This window comes from Symphalangus syndactylus, chromosome 2, assembly GCF_028878055.3.
Source record: "Symphalangus syndactylus isolate Jambi chromosome 2, NHGRI_mSymSyn1-v2.1_pri, whole genome shotgun sequence".
In the NCBI taxonomy this organism is placed as follows: Eukaryota; Metazoa; Chordata; class Mammalia; order Primates; family Hylobatidae; genus Symphalangus; species Symphalangus syndactylus.
Genome location: NC_072424.2, coordinates 72611893 through 72636188, shown reverse-complemented (window position 1 = coordinate 72636188; position 24296 = coordinate 72611893). Strand labels below are relative to the sequence as shown.

At 33.5% G+C, this 24296-nt stretch overlaps 1 long non-coding RNA gene across 1 annotated transcript; it reads right to left on the bottom strand.

The window, feature by feature from the left end:
- Positions 1–11213: 11213 nt before the first annotated feature.
- Positions 11214–22447, bottom strand: LOC134735827 (uncharacterized). Its single transcript, XR_010119355.1, has 3 exons — positions 22409–22447; positions 19117–19202; positions 11214–11309 (listed from the first exon to the last, which is right to left on the bottom strand). It is a non-coding gene; the product is annotated as an uncharacterized lncRNA (long non-coding RNA).
- Between the last annotated feature and the right edge of the window lie 1849 nt (positions 22448–24296).

The following is a 24296-nucleotide window of genomic DNA, read 5'->3' as shown; positions in this document are numbered from 1 at the left end:
AATCAAACAAGTGGATTTCAGACGTAAATGTGAAAAAAGGGCAAATAGTTTTACAAACTTAAGGCACATATCTTAACAGAGTATGAAAAACTTCTAAAATGAAACATAAATAGTAGAAACCATAAAAAAGAAAGACTTTTGTTCTTCATGTACATTAAAAACTTCTGATAGGCAAGTGTGGTAAATAAGCCACAAACCAAAACATAATATCTCCCATATATTTAAACTAAAAAAAGAAAAGTATCGAAAATATATAATGAAGATCTACAAATCATGGGAACCATAAAGAAGAAATACAAACAAACAAAAATAATGAGTAAAAATAATGAACAAGCATTTCCTGGAAGATACATAAATATGCTGAGATCCCTTAACCATCAATGAAATTCAAAGTATAATTATAATGAAAACGTATTTTATATTCATGACACATAAAGTTTGATAATATTTGCCATATATTTTTCTATATGTGAGGCTTAGTATTTTTTATTATTTTAAAGAATATTTTACAGGGACATATTAAAAGCTACATGAGAGTTACAAATCAAGCATTTTGAAAACATGGAGGATTTAGCCTTGGACAAAATGAGAAACTCTGTTAATAGGTGGACCTTATATAAATGAGAAAATAACACATAGTTGTAGATGTAGTAGATATGGAGAGAATTTAAGGTAATTTTTGCTAGATTAGATGGTTACTGGGGAATTTTAAGTACAGTGCAATTATCAACCTAAAGGAAGAGAGGATTGAGGAGATAATTAAATGCTGAAGAGCTTCCTGTTATTTCTCTCCACAATGGAGATGTCTTCACACATTTGCTTTAATAATGTAAAATAAAAATAAAGTATAGATTTATCCTTTTTGATTTCATTATTCTATGCAAACTTATTTGTAAGTATACATGTGAAAATTGATGTATCTAGTACTTCATATAGTATTGCCTGCAAGGATAACATTTACATAACACTCATAACTATTGTTGTTTTAAGGGTATTTTAGATTTGCTTTAATTAGGTATGAGACACTAAGACACACAGATGTGGAAATGACTGTCATGAAGAAAGAAGTTTAATAAAACTTCTTTCAACTAGTCTCACAAGTCTCTGGAAACAGGAAGTTCACCATGCCACAGAGGATCAAACAGGGAAGCACCAAGACAAGGTGGGCAGGCAAAAAGAGAGAAAAACTGTGAGCTAGAGTAGTTCTTATGATAAGAAATGAAGAAAAGAGTTCTTCATTGGTGTATGCAAAAAATACAGAAATATTTAAATGAGATTAGTTAGTGCCTAATATGAATAGCATGCCCTTGTCAATTGGACAAAGGTGGATGTAGAGTAGTAAGCAAAGGAGATAGTTGGAGTAGAACCTATGCATAACAAAGCATCAAATTAATGCTTTTTGATGCTCCTGACAAAACATGAGGAAAGAGAAAGTAGTTATTACAATTACCTTCAAACACCACCTAAATTCCTCTAGTAAGAGTTAGAAATTAATTCCTTGCTTCAAAAATGTTAAATGGTAAAGAAATAAGTTATTTCTCTGTGAATTTTGTTACTATTCTTATTTATTCTTTAATTTTTACTCTCCCTTTTTAAGTTTTTTTTTTTTCAGTGCAAGTATTTCTTGTTTAAGGGGTTGAAAGAATTGAAGGTCTCTGCAGAATTTACTCTGGCCCCTTTCTAAATGTAGACTTTGTAAAATGAGCTCTTTCGTAAAATGAATTTTGTAAACTGAACTCTTCATGTCTTCCTCCTGAAAAATGCTGAGTTCAAAAATACAAAAGTCAATATATCCCATTAAAAATAAGCCATTAATAGGCCAATATCCTTGTCAAGTATTTAATATTAATACTGCAGAAACAAGAGTTAACAATCAGCTCTATGTAGATGTTACTGACTTTTAGAAAATAAAGATAAAAGTTTTACTAGAACATGTTGGAATAATTAAGTATAAACATTAGCACTGTGTTAGCAGAGAGAATAATAATCAAAATAGGACATCTTGAATTATCTCATCATGAAAGTACATTAAATTGTAGAGCAGGATGATAATGTACTCAATAAAATTGCTTTATATGTTTTAGTTTTAAGTTCAGTATTATTTATTCCTAAAGAGAAATGTAGGAAATGCCTGTTATGCAAACTGCAGAAGAAATGTCCAGTATCCTACTTTTTGTCTGGATGACTTTACCGGTGGCTGATGTACTGGCTGCCCAGGAATATTCCAAGCTGAAACAATTTCTTCCTGCTGAACTGCCTCTGGAGCCTCTTAAATTGCTCTTGGTTTGATCTCTATTCTCCATCTCTGACTCTTACATTATTAGCTTATTACCCCACTATCTGAGCTTCTTATTTCATTGGTCACTTATTTTATGTGTTTTTTTTTTCTCACTGTTAGCAAGGATATTCTTGGTCTTCACTTATGTGGAAATTTCCTTTGAAGTTTTCACCAAGTTCTCACTGAATGTCATATTGATGTTTTTTTAACCTCACTATGTTCCTTCAATTATCTTCTTTCTCTTTCATGCTTGAGGCTTTTCACTCAACATTCTGTAATGTAGCCTCTATCTTTCTAACCAGTGCCTCCCAAAAAGGTATTCTTAGTGATCATTACATAATAGTAAAGGAGGAAAAGATAAACTGCTGAGGCCCAATGAGATTTTGAACGTTGGATTTACAGACAAGGAGGATAATTAGTTTTCACAAAGTTTGAGGAAGCATGAAAGAAGTTTCTGCACTACATTGGCACTAATATATACGTGGTGTAAAAATAAGTGACTAATGGATTACTATGCTCCACACATCCCAAAAAGTCATCAAATTATTTATCATTATATACCAACTGCTTGGTAGCATCATCTGGGAAATCTCCTTTACGGCTCTCTAATAACTATAATAACACCTTTTATATATGAATCTGTGCTAATGATAGCCTTGCACAGAATTAGAACAGCTAAAAGGTTGGGACATAAGAGAGGAGTATCTTTAAAGGAGATGTTGAGATATGCCAGCCACAAAACATGGAGCATATGGAAATTTGTTCGGTGTGGAGCACACATAGTAGAAGAGCAAGATTGGGTGGCATACTAGGCAAAAAGTGATGAGCCCTGAGGAATTGTAGATGGAAGATGGAAGCCACAATGGTGGCATTGGTTAATGTGAGGAGTACTGGGGTAGAGGCCATTTAATAAGAGTACCTAGATATTGAACACCTACCAATTTTAGGCCTCTTTCTTTTCTTTTCCATGTTTCTTCAATCCTTTTCTTTCCGAAATTTCTCTAGCAGTAAAATAAATAAAAAAATAAAATTTCTGTCTGAGCCATTAACCTTTGTCCACTTGTTCATATTTTCATCTTCAAATGTTTTAAAGATTGTTCATGTTTGCTTTTTCAAACTTTAATATTCAAATACATTGAATCTGACTTTTCACATTCATTCACGAATATTGATTAAGGCTATCAATGTCAATTAATGGTCAAATCAGATAAACTTTTCAATTCCTTGTTTTTAACTTGTTCTCTTAATGTCACTTGATTGTTTTTACCCATTTCTCTTGGAAAATTTTTTTCTCTGTTTATTATTTTACTACTGTACATCTAATTTATAAAGTCTCCTTTTCTTAGCTCATGTCATAAATGTTTTTATTCTCTAGGCTTTCAGTCTTTATCTTCTTCCCATGCATGCTTCAAATTTTCCAAATCAATCATACATATTGTGTAAAAATAAGTGAATTATGGGTAACAATTAAAAATAAGCCATTAACAAACTACCAACTTACCAACTATCATCATATGTGATGAAATCTTTATTCCAGAAGTGATGTCTTTATTCCACAAGAGCCTGCTCTGAACTACAACATTCTATTGGGCATTTCCAGCTGGATATCAAGTACCTCAAAAGCAACATGACCAAATTGAACTCGATACTTACCTTCCTGGTTTCCCTTTCACTTTCTAATTAGTTCATATTGCTATATCCTATGCCATATTAAATAGTTATGTCATCATCTAATCCAAAATATCAGAGCCATCATAAAATTATCCTAAAGAACATCCAACAAATAACCAGACTTAGCTAAGTTTAGCTCCTTAACCCCTTTTCTCTTGATCTACAATTTCTAAATTTAGATCTTTATCATGATCCTAATATAAACTATATGATACTTTGTGATCTGGCTCTTTATTATACTTCTAGAGTTGAGATTCTTCACTCTTTGGTTCACTTTATATTTTTGTTAAATATATTATTTTCTGTTTTTCTAAATATGCCATATTCTCATTCATCCATGTTGCTGAAAATGCTATTTATTTTGCATGGAATATCATTCCCCAGGTCCCACTTTTTATTGCCTATCAGAGTTCAAATCATGTCACAATTTTCATAAGTGTGTCAGATTATTGTTACAGCTAGATAACTTCCCTCCAGTCTCTGACATGGAATAAAATACTCTCTATTACTTTAATATTTATATTACTTTCTAATGTAGAATCTCTCCACCAAACTGTGAGAACTATAATTCATACTGTTAATATTTTTCTTGTAAATTATATATTAATAAATGTCAAACATACTTTAAACATTAATAGACAGATTGTCTTATGCATGCTACAATGCCCTCCAAAGTTTAATGGTGGCTACAAAAGTTGAACAAGTTAAAGTGAAGTTAAAATAAGAAGAGAATATATATATATATAAATGGAGAAATAAATTAGTCTACTCAATAGAACACAATTATAAAATGGAATAAAATTAAAAGGACCAATGAATATGTTGCCTTACATGGCAAAAAGGACTTTGTAGGCATGATTGAATTAACGATTTTGAGATGGTGACATTGTCCTGGATCATTTTGATGGACTCAATGTAAGCACAAGGTCCTGATAATGATATAGGGAAGGAGGACAGTCAGAGAATTGAAATGTGGAGATGGATGTAGGACTAAGATGCATCTGTGATTTTGAAGATGGAAGAAGATGCTATGAGCCAATGAGTGGAGGTTGCCTCTAGATACTGGGAAAGACAAAACAAAACAAAAAAAAGGATAAGAATAAAAGAACAGGCCAGAGCATCCAGAAGGAATACAGCCATATCAACATCTAGAAATATGTTTCAGACTTCTAACCTGCAGAAATCTAAAATAATATATTTGCATTATTTTAAGCCATTAAGTTTGTGGTAATGTGTTACAAAAGCAATAAGAAATTAATGTCTCATGTGCTCCACAATGATATAAATAATATCAGAAGAATTAGTAAATTGTATAGAATTTAAGAAGTAGGCACTGATAACATTGTTAATGTGGTTCAGTATAATGTTCTGGTGAAAGGAAGAAAATAATTGAGAATGATAATTTGAGTATTTCTTATGATCACCTTCAAGAATATAAAGTCAAAAATGAAAATATGATCTGTAGGAAATATAAACATAGCCTATAACAAGGAGAGAGAGTCAAATAGAGTTTATTATGAAAATTTACAGGCCAAGCACAGTGGCTCATGCCTGTAATCCCAGCACTTTGGGAGGCTGAGGCAGGTGGATCGCTTAAGTCCAGCAGTTTGAGATCAGCCTGGGTAACATGGCAGAAGACCATGTCTACAAAATTTAAATGGAAATGGTGGTGTGCTTATGGTCCCATCTACTCGGGTGGCTGAAGTGGGAGGATCCCTTTAGCCCAGGAGGTGGAGGTTGCAGTGACCTGTGATAGTGCCACTGCACTCCAGACTGGGCGACAGAGTGAGACCCTGTCTAAAATAATAATAATAATAATAATATGAAATCAAGAAAATACAGAAATTTGCAATTTAGCTGAGATTAAAATAGATTATATTGGACTAGAATAGTTGTATAACAAAAGTGCATGTGTGTGTATGTGCACATGTGTGTATGTAATTACATGTTATTGTCCAATGCCATTTCTTGAAATACAGATTGTATTTCAGTATAGCTTGGCCTAAAAAGCATAAAGAACATTAAAGAAACATGGCTTTGAAACTTTGTAGATCTCAGTTTCCTAGTACATTAAGATTTCAGTTTTTTGTACATTAAAAAGTATATTTATACTATGCTGTGGTCTGTTAAGTCTGCAATAGTATTATGTCTAAAAAACTGTACATACCTGTTAAAAATTCTACATTGCTAAAAAATACTAATGGTCATTTGAATCTTTAGTGTATCATACTCTTTTCATTAGTGAAGAGTCTTGCCTAGGTGTTGATGGCTGCTGAATGATCAGGGTAATTGTTGATGAAAGTTGGGGGGCTGTAAACAATTTCCTAAAATAAGACAATTAACTTTGCTGTATCAACTGACTCTTCCTTTCATGAAAGAGAAAGATTTCTTTGGAGCATGAGATGCTGTTTGTTAGCATTTTACCCATAGAACTTCTTTCAAAATTGGAGTCAATCCTCTCAAATTTTGCTGCTGCTTTATCAACTAAGTTTATGTAATATTCTATATGTTTTGTTGTCTTTTAAACAATGTTCACAGCATCTTCACCAGGAGTTGACTCCATTTCAAGAAACTACTTTATCTGCTTATGCATAGGAAGCAACTCCTTGCCTATTCAAGTTTTATCATAAGATTGTAGCATTTCACTCATATCTTCAGGCTCTACATCTGACTATAGTTCTCTAGCTATTTTCACTACATGGGCAGATACTTCCTACACTGAAGTCTTGGACCACTCAGTCACCCATGAGGGTTGGAATATATGTTTTCCAAATGCTTGTTAATGTTGATATCTTGACCTCTTCCCAAAAACAAGGAATGTTCTTAATGGCACGTAGAGTGGCAAATCATTTCCAGAAAGTTTTTAATGTACTTTTCCCAAATTCATCAGAAGGATCACTATCTATGGAAGCTAATAGCTTTACCAAATATATTTCTTAAATAATAAGACTTAAAAGTTAAACATTTTTTCCTGGTCCATAGGCTACAGAATGGAGGTTGTGTTAGCATGCATGTGAACAGCTCTAATTGCCTTGCACATCTCCATAAGAGATCTTCAAATGACCAAGTGCATTGTCAATGAGCAGTAACATTTCAAAAGAATTTTGTTTTTTTCTGAGCAGTAGGTCTCAACATTTGGGCTTAAAATATAAAATAAATCATGCTGTAAACAGACTTTTTACTTTCCATTTCTAGAGAATTTTTCCATTTCTTTCCATTTCTAGAGCACAGGCAGAGTGAATTTATCATGATTCCTAAAGGCCCTAGAATTTTCTGGATCATAAATGAGCATGTATTTCAACTTAAAGTCACCAGCTGCATTCGCCCCTAAGAAGACAGTCAGCATGTACTTTGAAGCTTTGAAGCCAGGCATTGACTTCTCCTCTCTAGCTATAAAAGTCCTAGACAGCATCCTCTTCCAACAGGAGACTTTTTCATCTACATGGAAAGTATGATTTTTTAGTGTAGCAACCTTTATCAGTGACCTTAGCTAGATGTTATGGGTAACTTGCTGCAGCGTTTCCATCAGCACTCGCGTCTTCACCTTGTACTTCTGTGTTATGGAGACAGCTTCTTTCCTTAAGCCTTATGCACCAATTTCTGCTAGCTTCCAGCTTTTATTCTTTGACTTACTTACCTCTCTCAGCCTTCATAGAATTGAAGAGGGTGTTAGGGTCTTGCTTTGGATTAGTCTTTGGTTTATGGGAATGTGGCTTGTTTGATCTTCTAACCAGAACACTAAAACTTTCTCCATATCAGCAATAAAGCTGATTCACTTTCTTATCATACATGTGTTCACTGAAGTAGCACTTTATATTTCCTTCAAGATCTTTTTCTTCACATTCACAACTTCGTTGTCGGGCAAAAGAGGCCTGGCTTTTGACCTGTCATAGCGTTCACCATACATTCCTCACTAAGCTTAAACATTTCTAGCTTTTTATTTAAAACAAGACACACATGATTCATCCTTTTACTTGATCACTTAGAGTCTGTTGTAGGGTTCCTAATTGGCCTCAGTTCAATATTATTGTGTCTTAGGAAACAGGGAGCCCTGAGGAGAGGTAGAGAGATGGGAGAATGGCTGGTCGGTGGAGCAGTCAGACAAACACAACATTTATTAATTACTTTGCTGTCTCATATGGACACAGTTCTTGGGTCACCAATAAAATTAAGCTAGTAACAAAGATTGCTGATCACAGATCACTATAATAGACATAATAATAAAATATACCAATATGTTACACAGAGACACAAAGTTAACACATCTTTCTGGAAAAAAATGACTCCAATAAACCTGCTTGATACAGGGTTGCCACAAACCCTCAGTTTGTAAAAAACACAGTATCTGCAAAGCACAATAAAACATGGCATTATTTTACTTCATAGACCAGTCTCCTCATTCATCTATTCAGAGAAGAGACGTGTTCCACTGTATACAAAATACAAAAAATCTAAACACTTTGTCTCTGTTGTTTCTATCATCTTGAAGGCAAATTTGCAAGCATGTTTGTGTTCTGAACAAAAACTGTCCCTGTGGTTTAGCCAGAGACATATGGGAGCCAGATTGTACCTGTCAAAAGTCAGTATTGAGAAAGCATTGGTGTGGGAGAATGTATTAATGTTCTTGATTGTTAATGTTTGCTTCGTGACCTTCCCATTAGCAGATATATGTGCCTCTACTTACTGATACATTCATCCATCTCTCTAATGGCTCTGCCTCTGTAGCTGCTGTTAACACCAGTTATTCATCATTACAAGTAGAATATGTTCTATTCCTAACATGGCCTTCATTTCAACTGAATATAGTATGAAAAAGTTATACATTCAGACAAATTTCACATGTTTCATATTCTACATGGTTTAATACTACTGCAAATTTGAGATTTAAAAACATGGACTTCTTTCCCCTTTGGAGTTTGAGTGAAAAGATCTTTTCTGAGCTAAAATATAAAATGAGATTGAAAACAAATTTACCTCGAATGACAAGTTATTAAATGTTTAAATACATTATTTCAAATCAATACTTGCTACACTTTGATAGTATTCAAAATTTAATTCATATATTATCTATATTATATTTGAGTTTTATTTTTAAGAAAATATTATCAATCTTATGGAAGTTCTCTTTATCTACACTATTGATCTGATTCTTTATTTTCCATCTATTCTGTACGTTTTTACTTTATTAGAATGAGGTATCTTTTTCTCACACGTATACACTTTCATATTATTTCTCATGCTGAGAGCTTTATTATATGAAACTTTATATTCAGTTTCTTAATTATTTATGTGTGATACCTGTTTTCAACAAGTCCAAGGTGACTAATTTGAGATGCCTAAAAATACATATATTTATTTCACTAAAACAAATACAACTGATTGATTTCAGGAAAAACTTCTTTTGGGGGTATTTGGGTACTAATAAGAATTAGTAAAAGCATGTAAAAACAAAATTTGGAGAAAATGATTGCAATGTTGTTGAAATTGCAAGCAAACAGTTAGTATCTGTAAACAAATGTGAAAGTATGAGTTTGCATGGACTTTTTTCAGATTCAAGTAATGAATGCTTATGAATGGCCTGACTAATATTCAAAGTGTGCAAACATGATTAAAGAAATAGGTTTGAAAGTTTCACTCCTGAAATTTAATTACTCATCAGTTTATGTCCGGCCACAGATAATTATAATCTGGATTTGAAGCATACTGAGAGCTCTGTATCATTGCATAAATGGGGATTTCGGTAAGAATTTAAATCTGAGTGGGTCAGAGGCATAATTTAATGTAATTTTCACCAGTGTGTAAAGGAATCAAGTGTGTTAGTGAAGCATGGGAGCAAGACATTTTAGGTCTAAGTAACATGAAAGTTCAAGTGGCTGGTATTGCATTGTTTCTAGATCAATAATTTGCTTAGGGCAGGATATTATTCCATTGGGTTGATATAAGGATAGTTTATAGTGTTGGGTCCAGCTTCCAGAAGGCAGATGGCAAAGTAAACTGGACTGCAGCAGACTTAACAAACGATCTTTGGGAGCAGGGCATATTGAAAAAAAAAAAAAAAAAAGAGATTTACTTGCAGTAGTATGGCCAGAGTTAAGTGACCACAGAAGACCAGAAAGGCACGTGCCTAGGGTTCGTCTTACATATACTCAAAGTCTGACCAAATCTCTATCCTCTCAGATCGTGGTCTTGCATTCCCTGATGCTGAGAGACTGAGTCTGTGTATTGAAGGCTTCATTTCACCAGCAGGTGCAAATGTTCTACATTTCAAAGCCATCTGTGTTTTTTAAGTGATTGAGGTCAAGAGTAATACATATTTAGTTGTTTTGACAATTTAAACTAAGGTTTATGTTATTCTTTGACTTTATCAATGTACTAATGTACATATTTTATATGCTGTACCATGTATATCTGTGAATAAAAAAAATACATGTCACTGTCGTTCAATTGTTTTTCTTTCATTATTGCCCCCACCCAAAGGAAATTTTTAGATTTTTTTGATTACGATGACTGCTAGGTGCCTTTTTAGGATTTGGTTTTATTAAATACTACCACATTTCATTAAATTTTAGTACCACAGAGATGCTGTATATCTATATATGTACTGTGGTCATTTTGGAACAACAAATTATTATCTATAATTTTTCCACTCCCCCAAAAGAATCAATGTTTACCCCTTTGTGGATAAATTAGAGGTTAAAATATCATCCCAGTAGAATACATGTAATAACTTAAAAGTATTAAAAAGTTAGTTTTTTAAAACATTTTTCAGTTTGGTGGCTTGTATATATGGCACTTTGTTTAGCATCAACAAAATTTATTTGGAAATATACAAATACGGCAAAAACGAAAGTTAATAAATTTTATTTTTTTCCTTCTATTCAATTCCTGTGTTCCTAAGATCTGCTGAGGTTCTTACGTAAATATTCATAAGACTAATATAGACTAATAGACTAATTCTGACTCTCCAGGTTTCACCTCAGTAATTTTCCCCTCTCCTATGTCATTGATCACCCCTGATTCATTTTCAGCAAAGGAACATACTGACATAGCTCCTATCTTAATGTGTTTGCCATTGACCAAGCTTCTGGTTTAGCTACTGACCCACTTATTCCCCATCCTTGAGAGAAATCTCCTTGAGAAACAGGCCTATACTATTTCTCTCTGTCCATTTATTATTCCTATTTTCTACTAAATCCACCCCTATGTTACCTTCTACGTACTCCTCCACAAAGCAGGTCTTGTCAAGAATACAGATACCACTTACATTGACAAATCCAGTGGTTGAGCTTCAGTTCAAATCTTATTTGGCTTAGTCTTTCCTACTTACTAGCCACTCATTCTCATTCTCCTTTGTTGGATTCTGAAATAAAGGACCGAAAGCTAAGACTTCGATGATATTATCTTCCTCATACACACTCCTAGCAAATTCATTAAATCTCCTCTGGGAGTTATATGGACTTCTTGGATATTTAATACACATAGCTTATTTAACACATCCAAAGCAAACCTGGTATTTCCTGCACCAAAATATAAAAAGCTGTTTCTACTACAAACTCCTCATTTCTATAAACAGCACTTCCAACTTGCCAGCTTCTCAATTCATAAAATTTGAAGTGACAATTATGAATATTTTACTCTGAGTTAACATATATGAGATAATTATCAGTGTGGTATGGTGTGGACACAGCCTGACCTAGGGGTAACTTTCATAAGACTGTAGTCGTCTCTGATTTCAAACTAAAGATTTAAGTGTAAATAAAGTTTTGGATCTAATTATTGACCACCTTTTAAGACAGTTTACTAACAAGCTTACATTTGAATAATCTGAACATGTAAAAGAAGTGAAAAATATGTTAGTAAAATACAGGCAGAGCTCAAGGAACGACATAAACTAAGTATCTCCACATTGATAGTTATTTATAATAAGAAAAGACCAAGAAACAAAATTTGAAACACTTGAAACCAAGAAATGTTTCTAACTGGAAATATTTCCAAAAATTCTAACAGAATAGAAAATCCAAATAATGTATATACATATGAATAGATGTTTAACCTTTTAGCAACCAGGGAGACACAAATTAAAAGCACAATGATATGCCATTTTATACACACTGGATTAGCAAAACATGGATGCTTAATATTAAGTACTGATGAAGATACTGGACAGTAAAAACAACCATAAAAAAGGAATGAATTAATGGCATTTGCAGCAACTTAGATCAGATTGGAGACTATTATTCTAAGTGAAGTAACTCAGGAATGAAAAACAAACATTATATGTTTTCACTCATAAGTGAGAGCTAAGCTATGAGGATGCAAAGGCATAAGAATGACACAATGGACTTTGGGGACTTGGGAAAGGGTGGGAAGTGGGTGAGGGATAAAAGACTACAAATAGAGTGCAGTGTATACTGCTGTGGTGATGGGTGCACCAAAATCTCACAAATCCCCACTAAAGAACTTACTCATGTAAACAAACACCACCTGTTCCCCAATAACCTTTGGAAATAAAAAAAAAATTGCAAAGAAAAATTTACAAAAATAAACATTGCTGAGGAGATAAGGACAATTGGTCCTGTTAGGTCACTTGTTCTTTTCTGGGTTAATTGTATTTAGCCTCTTTTGTTTCATCCATGTGGATATTTATAGGAGAAGAAGCAAAAATTAAAGAATATAAAGGATAATAGGTACTTAAAAATGGTGGTTTATTACAATTCTATCATAACCTACTTTCATTATCATTCATTAGATTTGGTGTTTTTAAAATATGTATTTTTTATCTTTTAATTTACTAATACATTTTATTTGATTCTCATAAAAGATGTAAGTTGCAATGTTGTTCACTGAGATGATACAGAATTTTTATGAGTAAAATTGCCAAAAGTAAGACTCCATTGTTTTATGGTAAGACTCCATTGTTTTATGGTTTATCAGTAATTAAACTATTTACTTTCAGGCAGAAGACAAGCACTAGAGTTAGATGTCTAAGTGTTGTATGAAAAAAAATCATTTTGCAAATGTAGAATGATATCTGTTCTGTAAATGAAAACTTTGCCAATCCTATAAATGACTTTGTGTTCATTGTTAAGAATCCATACTTTTATGACTTTACAAATTTAAAGTTTACTGGAAATCAGATTTAAAAGTGTATGTATAATTCTTCATTATTATTATTATTATTTATTTTTATTTTTATTATTATACTTTAGGTTTTAGGGTACATGTGCACAATGTGCAGGTTTGTTACATATGTATCCATGTGCCATGTTGATTTCCTGCACCCATTAACTCGTCATTTAGCATTAGGTATATCTCCCAATGCTGTCCCTCCCCCCTCCCCCAACCCCACAACAGTCCCCGGAGTGTGATGTTCCCCTTCCTGTGTCCATGAGTTCTCATTGTTCAATTCCCACCTATGAGTGAGAACATGCGGTGTTTGGTTTTTTGTCCTTGCGATAGTTTACTGAGAATGATGTTTTCCAGTTTCATCCATGTCCCTACAAAGGACATGAACTCATCATTTTTTATGGCTGCATAGTATTCCATGGTGTATATGTGCCACATTTTCTTAATCCAGTCTATTGTTGTTGGACATTTGGGTTGGTTCCAAGTCTTTGCTATTGTGAATAGTGCCACAACAAACATACGTGTGCATGTGTCTTTATAGCAGCATGATTTATAGTCCTTTGGGTATATACCCAGTAATGGGATGGCTGGGTCAAATGGTATTTCTAGTTCTAGATCCTTGAGGAATCGCCACACTGACTTCCACAATGGTTGAACTAATTTACAGTCCCACCAACAGTGTAAAAGTGTTCCTATTTCTCCACATCCTCTCCAGCACCTGTTGTTTCCTGATTTTTTAATGATGGCCATTCTAACTGGTGTGAGATGGTATCTCACTGTGGTTTTGATTTGCATTTCTCTGATGGCCAGTGATGATGAGCATTTTTTCATGTGTTTTTTTGCTGCATAAATGTCTCCTTTTGATAAGTGTCTGTTCATGTCCTTTGCCCACTTGTTGATGGGGTTGTTTGTTTTTTTCTTGTAAATTTGTTTGAGTTCATTGGAGATTCTGGATATTAGCCGTTTGTCAGATGAGTAGGTTGCAAAAATTTTCTCCCATTCTGTAGGTTGCCTGTTCACTCTGATGGTAGTTTCTTTTGCTGTGCAGAAGCTCTTTAGTTGAATTAGATCCCATTTGTCAATTTTGGCTTTTGTTGCCATTGCTTTTGGTGTTTTAGACATGAAGTCCCTGCCCACGCCTATGTCCTGAATGGTATTGCCTAGGTTTTCTTGTAGGATTTTAATGGTTTTAGGTCTAACATGTAAGTCTTTAATCCATCTTGAATTAATTTTTGTATAAGGTGTAAGGAAGGGATCCAGTTTCAGCTTTCTACATATGGCTAGCCAGTTTTCCCAGCACCATTTATTAAATAGGGAATCCTTTCCCCATTTCTTGTTTTTGTCAGGTTTGTCAAAGATCAGATACTTGTAGATATGTGGCATTATTTCTGAGGGCTCTGTTCTGTTCCATTGATCTATGTCTCTGTTGTGGTACCAGTACCATGCTGTTTTGGTTACTGTAGCCTTGTAGTATAGTTTGAAGTCAGGTAGCGTGATGCCTCCAGCTTTGTTCTTTTGGCTTAGGATTGACTTGGCGATGCGGGCTCTTTTTTGGTTCCATATGAACTTTAAAGTAGTTTTTTCCAATTTTGTGAAGAAAGTCATTGGTAGCTTGATGGGGATGGCATTGAATCTATAAATTACCTTGGGCAGTATGGCCATTTTCACGATATTGATTCTTCCAACCCATGAGCATGGAATGTTCTTCCATTTGTTTGTATCCTCTTTTATTTCATTGAGCAGTGGTTTGTAGTTCTCCTTGAAGAGGTCCTTCACATCCCTTGTAAGTTGGATTCCTAGGTATTTTATTCTCTTTGAAGCAATTGTGAATGGGAGTTCACTCATGGTTTGGCTCTCTGTTTGTCTGTGATTGGTGTACAAGAATGCTTGTGATTTTTGTAGATTGATTTTGTATCCTGAGACTTTGCTGAAGTTGCTAATCAGCTTAAGGAGATTTTGGGCTGAGACAGTGGGGTTTTCTAGATATACAATCATGTCATCTGCAAACAGGGACAATTTGACTTCCTCTTTTCCTAATTGAATACCCTTTATTTCCTTCTCCTGCCTGATTGCTCTGGCCAGAATTTCCAGCACTATGTCGAATAGGAGCAGTGAGAGAGGGCATCCCTGTCTTGTGCCAGTTTTCAGAGGGAATGCTTCCAGTTTTTGCCCATTCAGTATGATATTGGCTGTGGGTTTGTCATAGATAGCTCTTATTATTTTGAGATACGTCCCATCAATACCTAATTTATTGAGAGTTTTTAGCATGAAATGTTGTTGAATTTTGTCAAAGGCCTTTTCTGCATCTATTGAGATAATCATGTGGTTTTTGTCTTTGGTTCTGTTTATATGCTGGATTACATTTATTGATTTGCATATGTTGAACCAGCCTTGCATCCCAGGGATGAAGCCCACTTGATTATGGTGGATAAGCTTTTTGATGTGCTGCTGGATTCGGTTTGCCAGTGTTTTATTGAGGATTTTTGCATCAATGTTCATCAAGGATATTGGTCTGAAATTCTCTTTTTTGGTTATGTCTCTGCCAGGCTTTGGTATCAGGACGATGCTGGCTTCATAAAATGTGTAAGGGAGGATTCCCTCTTTTTCTGTTGATTGGAATAGTTTCAGAAGGAATGGTACCAGTTCCTCCTTGTACCTCTGGTAGAATTCGGCTGTGAATCCATCCGGTCTTAAACTATACATTCATTTAAAAATTTAATCTGACATTGTTCATTTCATATTTTGACAAATAGAATGAATAATATCAGTATTGAAATTACCCTAGAATGACTCTTAAAATGTAATGTAAGTAAAAAATTTTAAACACAAATTTTTTGACAGGAATTATAATCCTCAATTTGGGAATTTATACTAAAAAGTACACTAAGACTTAAAATTCATTACGGAAACAAAGCACACTTAAAAGGCAGTGCAGTGTATTGGTGAAGACATGGACCTCAGAGTTTGAACTGGAATGCTGGTTCCAGCACTGACTTTGTGACAATGGACATTTACTTAGCTTCATGTAAATTGTTTCTACAAATCTAATATGTGGATATTCACAGTACTTTCCTCATATAAGCTTTTTGAGGATTAAATTCATCAATCATATATAAAATACTTAGAAAAGTGCCTAACACCTAAGTGCCAAGTAAGTGTGTTCTATTGTTATTATTGAGCAGTTAAACAACAAAAACCTAGTAAATCATTTTGAGCAAAATATATATTTTCTCTCATTTTTCTTCTTACAGTATTCCAGCATAGAAACCGAAGTTATAAAGAAAGTAAATGACTTTCTCAAGGAATCTCAGCTAGTTGGAAACAAAGCAGTGGTGAGAAGTAGGAACTCCATGTATGTTACATGCTGCTGATTTTCCTACTCAAAAAATAAATCCAAGTTAGCCAAGGCACTAAGTTTATATATAATTACAAATCTATCATTGGTCACATGCATATTTTTGGCACTGCACCTAATTTTACCTCTCTCTTACCTTTTATTTACTATTTTAAACTCTTACAACAATACTTCAAGATAAAAATTATTAACTAAACTTGAAGAAAAGATATAAGGATGTTAAATTATATACCTAACATTACCCAAATAATAAACCACAGAACAAGGATTCAAACCAAAGACTGTCTTTGCCTAAAATGCAATTTCTTTTCCCACTAAACTATTGTTTGTGAGTTTTATGCAATGTAGATTAAAGCAGAATATAACTTCACAGTGTTTTTTTTTTTTTTTTTTTTTTTTTTTGATATGTTAAACTCTACTGTCAAGTCCTTCCTAAACTTAATAGGCTTTAAGATAATTTGATATTTTACTTTGTTCTGGGCTATATAGTGCTAGGTCAAGAACTAGTCCATGCAGTATTCAAGACTAGACTCCCAACTGCATAGATTCCTGTCAATTAACACTTTCCAGGAGTCTTTAGATAGTCTGACAGGGCTATTGCCTGTGCAATGTTCTGCAAAATTATTGAGTAAAGTATTTTAAAACACAGATTATAATTTATTAAGTATTTGCTAGCTGGATGAGATGGTGAAAGAGATCCGTTTAATAGGTTGGGTGCTTCTCATTCGTGCTGGTTTATAAACTTTGCTTGTATACCTGTTTTAACCATCCATGCATGCTTAATGGCTCTTTCTATGAAGTCTACCTGAAGGTTAACCTAATGTCTGTATTAGGTCAATAGATTCTGTAACATAAATCTATGCAGATGGGCTATTAAATGATATCAAAATTACTCAAGCAAGTGATAGTGGTCATTTATTTTTACTTTAATTCCTTTAGAGTATGAGGAGGATCTTTAAAGTGTTTATAAAAATGTTAATAAAGCTGATATCAAGGTGCTATTGCATTATTTTATCTTTTATTCCAAGTCAGAAAAAATATAGCTAATTACACCATAAGTATATAAGATATTGGAAATGAAGCTTTTCTCTTGGTGTAATAAAACTTTTTAAAAACAGAGTTGGTTCTCTGCACCATTTGTCTTTAATTCATGCTATACATTTATTGAGGAATACATGCGTGTATGTATGTGTGTGCATATATATATATATAATCATTGAACAAAGAATCCTATTATTACAAATCACAAGTCTTGTCTCTAACAGCCTAACAATCTGGTAATGTGGCAAGCAGATATTAAGCATTAAAATGTAGTTCTATAGAAGTACACTTAGTAATACACTAAGAAAGGTACACAAAAAAATTTCTTAAAGTTCTGTTATATGTAGGCACTATGTTATACAAATAAAGTGAAATGATTCAGACAAAACATCCACACGTATTAGGGAGAAATGAGCACAAAAATTAGTGTTCTAACAGTGTTACACATGTGACATTTTAGAAAAGATATCAGAAAGGTTTGGATATCAACCTGATGGAATAGGAAGGAAAATGGAAGACTGAAAAAAAATTCTCATTCCCTACATGATAAATTCCAAGCAAACTGACCTGGCATGCCATGTCCTTGAAAAACTGGACTATGCTTACTTCCACTTCCAGCTTCTGTCAGTCCTTTGTATTAACCCTCACGTTTATATACAGAAAAATAACATGCCTGAGGTTCCATAACATACCCTCAATCTTCATATCCCTACCCTGCACATGTGTTTTCATCATGTGCTTGCATTTGCAATTTCCTTGATTGCCCCTACTCCTCACATGTTTTCTTAGAATTGTATCACCATTTTAAGTCACTTTATTTTAGAATTTTTTTTGATCTTATTTAGTTCCCCCTACAAAGTCTGAGTGGCAGCCATTTGGCTCTTATAAAATCTAATGCCTATCTATGATTCTGTCCATGTTCCTTGTATTAAGATTCTTTGCTATCCATACTAACAAATATGGTAAATTTTTAGGACACAAAGATTATATCTTATTTTTTAATTCCAGTAACTAGCACAATTTGGGGTTATATAATATATAATACACAGGATTTAATATACCTAACAAAAGTTTCCACATGAAATTGAGATGACACATTTGAAAACTTCAAGGTTGAGTAGAAATTAAATAGGAAGACAAATGCAGTAAGATCATTCCAGAAATAAGAAACAATGTAAAAAATGCAGAATTCTAAGAAAATACAGTGTTAGGTCATCCTATAATATGATTCAGAAATAAGTCTTATTTCTGGGAACATGCCTGACTTATTATCTTATTCTCACAGGAGACAACATGGTTATCTTGAAAAGGCATGCAAAGTTTGTGAGTCTGGGATCATGAAATTCAGAGACTGATTTTTCCCCTAAGCTAACTTGAAATATCCTGACTTCCACTGTCAGTACAGTAGAAAAGTATGCCTATCAGAAAGACTAGGATAGAAAGAAAGATACAGGAAAAGACAGAGGATGTAAAGAAGAAAGAGCTAGGCATTTTCTAGGCATATATTTTGTCTTCAGTTTAAACATCCCCCCCATTACCTGGTTTTGGTTTAGTTGACACATTGTAATTGTACATATTTAAGGGATATAATTTGATGTTTCAATACATATATTTGTTGTGTAATAAATAAGGAGAGTTAACATACCCATCAGCTGATGCATTTACAATTTCTTTGCAGTGAGGATATACAAAAGCACGTCTTCTAGCTATTTGGTGATATACAATACTTTACTGTTAAGCAAAGAATAAAAGAGTGGTTATCAGAGACTGGGGAGGGGAAGGGAGAATGGAAGATGAAGAGAGGTTGTTCAATAGCTGCAAAGTCACAATTAGATAAGAGGGACACATTCTCATGTTCTGTTGCACACCAGGGTGACCATGGTAGAGACCTGTATTTTTATTTTTTTTTATTTATTTATTTAGAGATGGAGTCTTGCTTTGTCATTCCGGCTTGAGCGTAGTGATGTGATCTCAGTTCACTGCACACTCTGCCTCCAGGGTTCAAGCAATTCTCGTGCCTCAGCCTCCCGAGTAGCTGGGATTACAGGCTCCCAACACTATGCCAGGTTAATTTTATATTTTCAGTAGAGATGGAGTTTCACCATGTTGGTCAAACTGGTCTCAAACTCCTGACCTCAAGTGATTTGCTCACTTCAGCTTCCCAAGGTGCTGAGACAGGTGTGAGCCACTGCACCTGGCCAAGACCTGAATTTTTAATTGTCCACTGAACAACATCATTGCACAGATTCACAGGCATATCACTTCATCCTAAGATCTTCTACTCCATCTGAATAATGATTTCAGCTAATGCCATATTTATTTGTTACTTTAACAAATATTTATTGATCAACTAGATTGTATATCTCACTGTGCCAGACATTCAGTATTGTCTAGTAAACAAAATAGTCATAATATCTGCACTTGAGGAAATAGTCAAACTGTGTAGCCAAGAATAATATGAATCCTCTTAGATCCCTTCTCATCATTTCACTTTCCATATCCACTCAATCACTAGGTTACTAGATCCTTTTGAATCTACTTCTCAATATTACATCCCTCAAATTTGTCCCCTTTTCTCTATTTGCACAACCGCCTTGGATTGAACTCATAGACTTTTCTCACTTAAACAAGCCTCTTAATATTATTTTCTCTGTCTTGCACTCACTATATATGTTCTACCCTATTTTTTATAAACAGAGTTAATCATATCTTTGTTGTGCTTAGCACCTTTATCATGCCTTCTTCTATCCCAACAAAACACCTATTTTTCAAGTTTTCAACATGACTCTGTATGACTCTGAAGAAACTCTAGTTGAGTTTCTGAGGCTGATGCTGATTGGTATGTGATTATCTAAACCAATTATAGTAATCTCTTTTCCCGTAGCTACTAGTTATGTTATGGATAGGCACGTGACTCAGTTCTGGCAAATGAGAGACTTTGGGTGTCTTTTGAAGGGTTTCTTGGAAAAATTTCTTACTCTTAGGAAAGATTAATGGGAAGATATGATACATCTTGATGCAATGCCTGGAACATCTGTACCCATTTTCTATGTGTGACCTTGAAAAATAAGCCAAAATAATTTCAGTGAATCTTAACTAATTTCCTGAAGTTATCATCCTTGTATGCCACCTTGACTTTGCAAAATTAACATTGTGAAAGTCCAATTAGTCGGGATTTCTCATATTTGCATCTTTATACATGCCAGATAAGGCCTTCCATGATGTTCTCCTGATTTTCAACCTTAACTCTTGTACCCCTTTACTTTTTGAACTATTGTTTCAACTAAATTGGTTGAAACACCAAGACATGTATATGGTTCACCTGGGATCTTTTAGAAAGCAGATTTTGATTCAGTAGTTTTGGAGTAGGGTCTGGGGTTCTGCGTTGTAGTTTATACTATGCTGCTGATCTATGAATCAGTCTTTGAGTAAATATGTACTAGATTCCCTGTAAGTACTATTTTTAGACCACCAGGCTTAGAGAAGACAAAACCAGCACTGAAGTTGTGCATATTATGAGGCATATTTTCTGACCCTTGTCTTGTTAATCACTTCTTTCTAAAGCACTAGTTCCTTTGAAATCATAAATTCTCTAGTAAAATAAAATAAATGGCCAACACATTGTTAACACTCAGAATCAGAATGTGTGCATCTAAATATATGTATATATCAATACACACACGTGCACATGTACTTAAATAACAGTATTTCATTCTTAATGCCATATCCTCTTATTTGCTCTGAAAGTTTCCTTTGAGTTAACTCAAAAAACTATCTAGATTAGGAATTTGAATATGCGATAGTTTTAGAAAGAACTCCTTAACAAGGAGTTAATATGCTTAAAGCTATATTAATTACTGAAAACTAATTTCCTGTAGTTAAGAACACTGGATTACCTAGAGTAATTTAAAATAAATACCTACTGTTATTAGCATAAAACTTTGTTTTCCAAATTACTGGTAAAAATTGTCTAGATTTTATAATTTTTCTCTATTTACTAGTTTCCAGAGTTCTCGTTTACACTGGAGCTAGAAAAACTTGAAATTCTGCTGATAATTGGCATCTTCATGGTTCTGACATTTGAAACATTTAAACCACAATGAAGTTTCTTCTGTCTTTTATTTGCACTTTTGTCTTACATGAGAAAATATAATTACAGACAAAACATCAAGAAGATCATACATGGCAATTGTTATTCAAATCAAGATGTAAGTAATGCAAACAGTAGTGAATATTTAATAATTCATTTCTAGAGTAACTATAAAAGGAAAAAACATAAAATGTAATAAGAATGTTAGTACTTTTAACTGGAGGCAAGAGTTCTAGGAGTCTTCCAAACTATTTATTTTCCACTTATTTGACAAAAAGAAGAAATATTTAGTTTGATAAGTTTTTCTAAACATTTGTTGACTAGAGCTTATTTTTTATAAAGAAATCTAATTTTAGTTATAAAGAAAAACCTTTGTAGGTGACTGTGGTTGTTTTTGCCAATTCAATTTAAATTCAAATACTACATTCTTAAGAACACAATCATGGGAGAAGTCGTTTCATGCTTAAATTTCTGCTCAACTTTCCTGCTCACAGTATAATAAATTAACCTAAGCAAATTCTCTTTGTAAAATGTCCTTTTTACTAGAAACATCCAGAGGTCTAATATTCATAATCATTTGTGAGTTTGAATATTATATTTTTTATTAAACTATGGCAAGATTGTTTTAAAATTATTATATGTAATGGGTTATAAGTGATACAAATTGCTGGAAAAATTATTAAACTATTCAAGAAATTTAATGAATAAGATTAGATATTAAAATAATAATAATCATAGAAATAATAACTGATGTATTTACTGCATGCCAAACTATTATAGTCCTCACATTATGTTTGGCATTTTTATTTTCTCCCTTCTATTCTATTAAACCTTACAATAAATTTACCTGGGCAATTCTTCTAAAATTCTCTTCTTCCAGAAAACATCCAGAGGTCAAATATTCATAGTTATATATGACTTTCTATAGTATGCCACCTTGGAACAAGAAGATGTATGATTTTTTGTCAATTATTATGTTCTTTCCATTATGATTCAATTGTGAAATATTGGTTCCTAATTATTATAGGACATGAATTCAAGAAAAATTTGTGGCTCCTTCAAAGATAATTAACTTATACAGGGATTTAAATGAATAACGTTAACAATTAAAATAATTTTAATTTTAATAATAGCAGTAATAATAAAATAATGATAGGAATGTTTATTATGTGCAATACTAACAAGTCTGGTGTCATGACTAAACCATGTCTTTCTCCATTCTATTTTACCACACAGCTATTTTTCTTCTCTATAATACAGGGAGTTTCATGAAGCCACAACTTTACTTCAAAATGGTGAAAGGTTTAGTTTATTTCTTCAGGTTCCGGTGTCGTCTTCTCCCTTTCCTTGCTGTGGAAAGAAAATTGGGCTCCATTGTGATTTTTATAGCATTTTTGTAAGACTGTTTATTTTCTTGTATTTTAAATGTCCCCAGAGGCAGCATGCTCCATATCTGTAAATTTAAATGTAGGTGTAGTTATTTAGAAATAAATAAGAAAATAAATAAAATATGTAGGATTGATGCAAGCAGATATACAGCAGAGAACAACACATTTTGATTGTTGACTAGAAAACATGGGAAATTTTGTCATCTTCAATTTACCTTGCTTCATTCTGACCAAAACTTTCTCCGCACAAATAATTATGTACAGAATGGAGATGTGGTTTGTGGAACAGTTGAGATTTTTTCCTTTTTTTTTGTGTGTGTGTGTCTGTGTGTGCACGTGTGTTTTCTCCTGAAGCTGGATGTAAGCATAGATGTCATTCAGTTAGAACACTGACTACAAGTTGAACGCAAAGGGTCCTGACCTCATTGAAACAGTTATTTGTGGTGAGGCAGTGTCTGCAAATAACATCTGTTAGACTAAATGCCTAGTGCATGAGATGGGGAAAAGGCACCTTCACACAAAAACATAATATCCAGATTAGGTGCCTGCTCCTCATTGAGTTTAGTAAAGAAAAGTTCTATTTGTTCTCGGCCCTGAGAATTACACAATGCATTCTCCTATCTCCAAAAATCAGCCTTGGATAGAAAAGGTACAATTTTAGAAGTAGAAAGAGTGCTAATATGTGAAAGGATTTATTTCAAATTTTTCTATACAAGACATTTTTCTCTCAAATACTTTCAGATTCTAAGGCATTTCTTGACAATATGTATATTTTTAATTGCAATTGATCCTGATATATAAATGTTAGAACTAGAAAAATTGAAAAATCTATCAGGTAACAAATTTTACTAAATCTGCCAAAATGATAATACAAAAGACAAAATTCAGGCTGAAGACTATATTCTTCTTAAACATTTCCATCAGCTCTTAAAATATGGGAGTGCCATCAAATTATATTTGGCACTGTAAGTAAAACAAAAGGTGTACAGGGCTACTATGTTTCATTGTGTTGGTATGGAAATTGAAGCTCATGTAAATCAAAAGTCAGATTCAGGAGTATTTCACTCATGCAAATCTGCATTTAGAAATCACTTCTATCTGAAGATGCAAGCAAAGATTTAAGAATAGATATATAGGTGAGAATATACATTAATAAATTGATAGAAATTTATTGAGCACCTACTATGTCCAAGTAGTAGTGTACAGTACTTCTGGTGCTGACTGCGGTAGCATTTACAAAAAAAAAAGGTTTAAAACAATAAATCTATTCAAATATTACACTCAAATGGCTTACGTTCCAGTCAGAAAGATTGTAAGTCTTCAGTGGTATGACTTCCAGAGGAGGGA